Below are 8,595 nucleotides of genomic sequence, written 5' to 3'. Positions count from 1 at the left end.
GTGGTGGAGTGTGTGTGTGAGTGTGTGAGTGTGTGTTGTGTGTGCGTGCGTGTGTGAGTGTTTGTGAATGCGGCATGTGTTTGTGAGTGTGTGTGTGTTTGTGTGTGAGCATGAGTGCGTGTGTGTGTGAGTGTGTGTTGTGTGTGAGTGCGTGTGTGAGTGTGTGAGTGTATGTGAATGCGGCGTGTGTTTGTGAGTGTGTTTGTGAGTGTGTGTGTTTGTGGTGTGTGTGAGTGTGTGTTGTGTGTGCGTGCGTGTGTGAGTGTTTGTGAATGCTGCATGTGTTTGTGTGTGTGGTGTGTGTTTTGTGTGTGAGCATGAGTGCTGTGTGTGTGAGTGTGTGTTGTGTGTGTGTGAGTGTTCGTTACCCACCGGTGGTTTGGTACATTTGAACCAGTTTGAGGTGTCGGTGCATCTGCTTAGTAAATCTGGTTGAACGGGTGAGCGTAGGACTCCTTACCGTCACCCGGCGTAGCTCTGCGAGGGGACAGAAAGTCCAGTTAGAAGACGGACCGACACTTCTAACGTGCGCCTGCTGGGTCCCTCCAGACGGATAAAAGAAATCCGCATCTGAGGAGAGGGAACGTCGTTATCGGGGAGACGGAGGCGCTTGTTCTTATTGATCGTCGCCCGGCCAGCGCTCTGATCAATCGGAGAAGTTCCTCTCTCACGCCGAGACAATCGACGTCCACCTGCAGACGAAGTGGCAGTTCGCTCTGTTCACCAAACATACTCCTTCACAGCCGCGTCCCGCCGGACCTGCAGGCCCATGTCTGCATTTATGATGTTGGGGTGAGACCCCTGGATGGGGAACAATCTGAAATATGCTTTTTAAAGAAAGCATTTTCATTCGCTCATGCCAGCATTTTCTATGGAAATTCTAAATGTCCGAATCCATCTAATGAACAATGAACATTGGACATGAACTGTCACGTCCATGCGGGTGCACGGAGAGGAGTACGAGAGGTGACAAGGATACGAGGAATGAAGGACGCTATCACCTGACATCACGAAACCGGGGTTTAATGGTGAATCACAGGACATTAATTGGTGAACACGGGACATAACGTTAAAGACCCGACAGCGAACAGAAACGAACAGGGCAGCTTTATACGTTTGACACAGGTGAAAACGATTAGGGAACATTTCACATGACAACAATGAAACAATGGGTATCGGACCGGATCGTGACATGAACATTACAAAGTTTTAAGATTTAGCTAAATAACCATTTCAATGTAGTCATTTACAGATAAACATCTTATAAAAATATTTTTGTTAAAAATCTGCACCTGTCATGAAATTTAGAATTAGTCTCGCTATTGTGGAAACTTGTCCATGAACTCACCTTTCCCAGTGGCTGCACACATTCGGGTCTTCGGGGTTCAGGGCCACAGAGCTGGAGAGGAGAAGCACGCCCAGGAACAGGGTCTCCATACCACCTAAACACACACAGAAGGTTTCACATGTAAGCAAGGCTCATTTCAGGATTCCCCGACTACAGGAACACAGAGTGGCAGATATGACCCTGAGATGGTTTCTGGTCGAGGTGGTGTATGATCAGGCTTGGGAAGATCTAATTCCAGATTTACTTCACGCGGGGGCCCAGCCTCTAGTGAAAGTGAAGTGGTTGTCATTGTGATACCACTGCAGCACAGCACACGGTGACACAGTGAAACGTGTCCTCTGTATTTAACCGTCACCCTTGGTGAGCAGTGGGTACCATGACAGGTGCCTGCGGGACCATCAAGGGGACCTCAGTGGCACCTTTGCTGATCAGGATTCGAACCGGGGGCCCCTGATTACGGGGCCGCTTCCTTAACCACTTGGCCACCACTCCAATTGGTCCCTGCGTGATGTTCCATCTGAAGCAGGGATCACAAACGGTTCTTCTAATCCTCGGGAAAAATCGCATAGCAGCACTTCAACTCTGCATTCTCAAACGCAGCACCACAACATCCCTCAACATTCTCAAACGCGGCACCACAACATCCCCACCGCAAAAAAAGATTATTTATGGAGAGCAGACACCAGCAAAGTCCTGACCTTTCAGCTTCAAGAACTTCCATTAATTTTAACATCAACATGTCTTCAGCACCGGATCCTCATGGTGGACCAGCAACTCCACTGGCAGTTCCACACTAGGTTCACGCTAACGGTTCTAACGACCGAATGTAACAGAATGAGCTGCACGTATTCAAAAAACCTTAAAATTAATGCAAAAAATTAACTGGTTAGCCAGTAAAAAGTAAAGTGCCATTTCAACAGAGTGGATGTGGGGAAAAGAGGCCACGACTCACGTGACACGAGGAACTCAGGTTTGCTTCACACAGTGAAATGTGTCCTCTGTATTAAACCATCACCCTAGGTGACAGTGGGCACCATGACAGGGGAGCAGTGTGTGGGGACGGGACCACGTTTTACTCCACCGAGCCACGCAGAGCGGACTGTTGATCTGTACGTCTGGGGGCTTCACTGCAGACAGAAATAGATTTTTCAGTCCGTTTCCACACTTCAGTTGACACCATGTTGTCAATCGCCGCGTTCAGCATGACAGAAGCATTAAAGTGCAACAAAGCAGCAAATGGAAACTTTCTGTTCTCAACAACAAAATTTTCATCTGTTCTCTTCCCTCAGGAACGTAGAGAACACTTACACTCACTCTGCATTTATCAGACGCCCTTATCCAGAGCGACTTACAATCAGTAGTTACAGGGTCTCCCCCTGGAGACACTCGGGGTTAAGTGTCTTGCTCAGGGACACAATGGTAGTAAGTGGGGTTTGAACCCAGGTCTTCTGGTTCATAGGCGAGGGTGTTACCCACTAGGATACTACAACCCGACTACCACCCAAAACTTCTCACTTTCCTCAGCATCCTCACATTTTTCATTAACAAACCCAGAAACACACACCAAACCAGAGACAGGCGTCCAGCGATGGGCCCACCCCCCCGGTCCTCAGTCCATTACTCTTTCGAGAGCAGCTCACTGGCACTAATGAAGCACTCGTGTGGCTGCAGCTCTCGTAATTCTGCTCCTGCAAGCAAACACAAAGATGGGCTCTCCACTCATCTGAGGAGCAGGTCAACCCTGGAGCACAGAGCACTTCTCAGGTTGGTCCTGGTCTCCCGCACAAAAACAAGGAGAAAACAAATCCCATAATTCTCCAAAGAAAACAGCGGGGCCACCACGATGGACCACAAAGTTTATCAAAGTATTTCAGTACACGTACTGAAATATACGAATGTCTCACACAGACCTCAGAAAATCTAATGAAACTCTTACGGTTTTAATTGAGTGTATATACCTCAGTGTATTTGTATTAAAGTGACTGGACTATAGGAGGTAGAGGTGTGTTTGTGTGTGTGTGTACGATATCTGCTGCTCTTCAGATCTTCACTCCTCTCCGTGGCCCCGGGCTCTGGACCCTAATGGCTCCTCTGGTCTGTTAACAGGGTGACCTGAATCTCTGTATTGTTTCACCTCCAGCTCAGACCACTAAAATGCATCCAAGCTCTTTCGTCAGAGAAAACAAAACATCCTCCATAATTCAGAGTCTGGCTCCAGTCTGGAATATTAAACCTTTACAGGCATTTCATACAAACAGATTTCAGTTCAGTTTTCTATACTATTTTCATAATTTTATTATTTACAGTGACCTGATAAACTATGTGGACAACTCGACTTCCAACTGGACGTGACCACAGGACCCACGCATCTCCAGTAATGACCGGTGACCATCACCCACAGCAAAGGATTCCTTAACCATATATTAATTATGATGGTGCAGATGGATACCATCTCTTTGATAAAGTTCATCCCAAAAGCTGATGTGTGGCATGCATGAAGATAAACTGCTCATACTGATGAATTCTGACAATGAAAGTGGATGTAACACACAGAACAAGCTTCAGCTCTGAAACTCTCATTTAAATTCTAGTGTCATTCAAAGAAGAAATGAAAGGTAAGGGTTCAGGGTAACGACAACCATAACTATTTAACTGTGCTTTTCAGCTTTGAATAGATATTTTAGTGGATATGAAACGGCGACAACGCATGGTCAAGGTACATGTTCTCACCTGCTCAGTTTGGGAGGTGCTGGATGTTCCAGGATGTAGACGGACTCCTGTCTGCTCCTCTCCTCCTCCGCTCCATCAGTCACGCGCCATTTAAAACCCCCTCTGACGTCACTCGTGGCTCAAACCACAGGAGCCTAAACGTGAGGAAGGGCTACAAATTCACATCTTTCCAACACTTCTTTACGTTCTTCACTTCCCCCCATCTTCATGAAAATGAAGCCCATAAAAACACTGTACAGAGATGATGCAACCTCTTCAAATGTAAGGAATGCAAACCTGTCACTTAATTATTGTTTATGGCTTCGAAATGATTGATCAGATTTTTAACCAAACCTGCAGACCAGGTGCCCACTAGAGGTCCACGATGGATGCAGCATTCATCCACGTACTGACCCTTGAGGCACAACAAACATAATGCAATGTGTCTCTCTGCTCTGACATCACAGGATGGAAACAGGAAGACAGTGACAGGTGATTCCCATTCAATTTAATCAGCGCCAATCTGGAATAACTCACTCAGTCACTGAGTTCTTACCACGAAACGACTCAGTGTCCTGCTCAGGGACACGATGGTAGTAAGTGGGATTTGAGCCTGGGTCTTCTGGTTCTTAGGCGAGGGTCTTACCCATTAGGCAACTACCAGCCCATATATACTGACTCATAGATCAAAAGTGTGATACTCACCTGCTCCTTTGCACGATCAAGTCCACTCGTTTCGTGAACATCGCTGTTTCATCGGCGTTGCTGCGCTTCTGCCCTGACACGTCGATAAATCATGTTCAGAAAACGCTTTCATTTTTATTTTAGGGATCTTGATGAAAAATAACAACGAAGACATGAAACCGCCGTCCCCCCGGATTCCAGTGGCGTTTGCATTCGTATTTGCATGGCAGGGGTTTTTATGACACGCCGCCGACTATAAATACCCGTGTATGAGGTGTGTTCGAGCTTGGAGGTGTCAGAGCGTGGTCTATAAGGTATTTCTCTCACGTCAGATTATTTTGGGCTGAGAATGGAAAACGGAATGGTGGTTGTGGAGATGATTCATGTGAAGCCCTTTAAAATATATATATATATATATTTTCCCCATTTGCCTGTTTCCTATTTTCATGATGAGCTTGAATATCATATATCTTCGGAAAGATAGACCTTTAGTCCTTCTGTTCTCTGTACATTCATTTTTTTTCAACTGCACGACTGCTACAAGCACTAAGAATCATTTGGTTCCTTCAGCTAAGGTGACAATAAATCACATAATTCTTCTAATGATCACAAGGAACAGACCTCCATCACAGACCCAACCCTGGAGATCTAGACTCATCTGTCTGTGTGCTTTTTTGTCATTTTGAATGAACGGTGTTGTTTAACCATCTTTTGCTCATATACCCTGCCTTCAGGAACACACTCTGGCTGACCTGCAAGCTGTAGAGATGAACGGCAACTTTACTAACGGCTACTGGGAAGCCGTGGTTCTGTTTAATACTGGGGTCTTCATCAATGTCTTCTGTATTTTGCCACTAAGCTGCTGGACAATATTGCTCATCACCAGAGACGTGGGCGGGGTCGCCTCTGAGGTCTTCACCCTCAATCTGGCTGTTTCCGACATTATCCTCAGCGTCGGAAGCGTGATGATCCCTCTGGAGATATTCGCTGCTCTGCGCCTCGGCCAGGCGTCCAGCTTCTTCTCCGGCTTCCTGATCGCCGGCCGCCCGCTGTTCCTGTGCTATATCTGTGTGGAGCGCTACCTGGCCGTGATCCACCCGCTTCTCTTCCTGCGGCTCAGGCCTCTCCGCTACCGGGCGGCGGGCTCGGCCGCGACCTGGCTGGTCATCCTCAGCTGCGGTCTCATTCTGTCGTTCAACGCGGCTTTCATTCTGTACATATGGAGCACGTTGTGTTTGACGCTGTTCCTGGTGAAGCTGTTCTGCTGCCAGGCCATCCTCAGGGCTCTGAAACGGCCTGCGCCAGGAGACAGGAGCAAGGACCGGGACGGAGCCAATCAGGCCAAGATCAAAGCTTTCAAGGTCATTCTGTTCTCGCTGTTGTCCATGTCTGTGTCGTATTTGCCTCTCGGAGTCGTGATGACAATTGCACAGATGATGTCCATGATTCAACTTGGCGAATCGGCGATTTTCTTCCTCATGGCTGTCACCGGTCTCACTCACCCTCTCCTTTATCTCCAGCGTGTTGGAAAGCTGAAAAACCTGCTCCTCTGCTGCCCCCTAGTCCATCATCACTGAATTCGCTCAATTTTTACTATGTCAGTTGGCTTTTTCGGACAGATTTTAAGATATTGATTTGAAGGTCTTCCTGGACTGTCTTAAACCTTGTCCATACAAGACCTGTCAAGGCACAAAAGCGCGGAGAGCTGCAGGCCAGATCACATTGAAATGTTACCGTTTTAGAGTTTCTTGGGACCTCCAAAAATATGACATTGCATTTCTTACTTTTGCCAGATGTTTTCTGTTTAAAACATTGTAAGACCTAGTTACCATAGCAACCATGATTTGGACCATGATGATCTAGGGCAATCTCTGATTCTTGATGCACTATTTTATTGTAATATTAAGTTCTACATGGATAGAAACAACAAAACCATTGTAGACACTGGAGATTCCCAGCAGCCTTGTTTTTCCCGTGTTTCTGTGTGCAGTGGCCATGAAGGCCACATGTGACCAGTTCACCAGTTTCTCTACCAAAACCATCTGGTCAGTAACCATTTGCATGGCAGATGTTCACGGATCTGTTTTACATACATCTGTCATAATGAAAAGAAATGTATACAGTTTTAAAAGAAATGGTCACTATAATAACATGTAACAAATGAAAGTATAATTAAGTGTTATTAATAGTTTAATCACTGCCAGTTTACTGCGTTCACCAGACATTATTAATAAAGATGGATGCCGTCATCTCATTATCCCCATGCATGCTGTACGCATCATTTACATTTCCACAGTCAAGAGCTGCTCACCCTCCAGCACAGAACACCAAAGGTACAGCTGAGAGAATCTTCTCAAAGGGACGACAAACAGATCGTGTGAGTGGATTATTATTCTTTTCCAAAAAATTTATATCACTAAGTAATCACATTTTAAATAAGAATAAAATATGACATATATATATTGCTGAGTGGTGGAGGGGACAGTATTGATCATCTCATCACAGTGGTAGCTAGCAGTGAGTGGGATGCATTTGGCAGAAAGTGAACACTGTTTCACTGAAGGTGATGGGATGGAAAGAGAAAAAAAACTTTCTGGGTCGTAGCATCTCCAAAACTTCAACTTGTGTGGGATATTCCTGGTCTGCAGTGGTCAGGATCTATGCTGGTGGACCAACCAGCACACTGGAGATTGGGTCATTGGATGTCATTGAAGTTGAGTGATGATTGGACTGTAGATGAGCTCCTGGAGCTTGAATAGCTGGTTCCATATGGTTTCAGAACACAGACCTCCATAGCCAAAGACCAGTCAGGGAGCTCGTTTTGTCCATTCTCCATTACCACCACCAATTTTGACTTGGCCTACAAGATCTCAGTATAATTGAGTTTCTGTGGGATGTGCCAGAAAAAGATGTTCAGTCCATGGAGATACCACACCACAACATAATGGACTAAAGCAATCTGCTATTGAAGACTTGATGACACTTGAAGACATGACAGCATAGATTCAGAGGTCTAGAGGATGGGCTAATGGGCTGTTTTGGTGGCCACTGTGGGACCAACTCAACATTCGGCTGGTGGTCACATGAGCATGTATGGTATGGAACCAAAATGACATGGCTGTGAAGCTCCAGGTGTCCCACCTGTTATGAGTCATGGATTTGCTTCAGTTTACATTGTGTTTTTATATTGTCCCCAATACACCATCACCATGTCCCTGATGAAGAAATTAAGTCATGTGCTGCTGAATGAAGAACTGGGATAGTCAATAACATGGAAGGAAAAAAAAACTAATATATTGTCAATGGGCGGGGCAGCTTCTCTGATTGGTCAGCAATATCAGGAGTGTTTGCTCTACCAATAGGTCACATGGATCAGTAAATAATACAATTAATGTCCTGTCAGTGTGATGATGACACTCTCACTCGTCCTTCTTACCAAGGAACACTTGACAGCCTTCACATGGAACTGATTTTCTCCTTCCAGATCCTCTGCAGACATGAATGCGTCTTCCAGGAATCTCACCACCTTCCCTGAGCTCCACAGCAATTTCCTAGACTACTCAAGTTACATGCCTACAGCCGGTGCTGTGTCCTGTCTGCTGTTTGTGCTGCCGGTGAACATCTACGTGGTCTGTCTGATCGTCCAAGGCCGAGGAAAAGGGCTCGCCGCCGAGCTCTTCCCTCTCTGCCAGGCTGTGACTGAGATTGTCCTCTGTGTCACCTCCGAGGTGTTCCCTTTGAACCAGTTCATCTTCCCCAACCGCCTGGCTCGAGCACAACTGCTTTTCACCGCCCTACTGACAGTTGGCCGGCCCACGTTCCAGAGCTTCATCTGTGTGGAGCGCTTCCTGGCC

The 8,595-nt window shown here is 46.4% G+C and overlaps 1 long non-coding RNA gene across 1 annotated transcript; it reads right to left on the bottom strand.

The window, feature by feature from the left end:
• Positions 1 to 1,348: 1,348 nt before the first annotated feature.
• On the bottom strand, positions 1,349 to 5,073 carry LOC114773761 (uncharacterized). Its single transcript, XR_003744470.1, has 3 exons — positions 4,763 to 5,073; positions 4,079 to 4,212; positions 1,349 to 1,442 (listed from the first exon to the last, which is right to left on the bottom strand). It is a non-coding gene; the product is annotated as an uncharacterized LOC114773761 (long non-coding RNA).
• Between the last annotated feature and the right edge of the window lie 3,522 nt (positions 5,074 to 8,595).

The sequence above is a fragment of the Denticeps clupeoides genome, unplaced genomic scaffold (genome assembly GCF_900700375.1).
Source record: "Denticeps clupeoides unplaced genomic scaffold, fDenClu1.1, whole genome shotgun sequence".
Lineage (NCBI taxonomy): Eukaryota > Metazoa > Chordata > Actinopteri > Clupeiformes > Denticipitidae > Denticeps > Denticeps clupeoides.
This window is presented reverse-complemented; position numbering and strand designations above follow the sequence as displayed.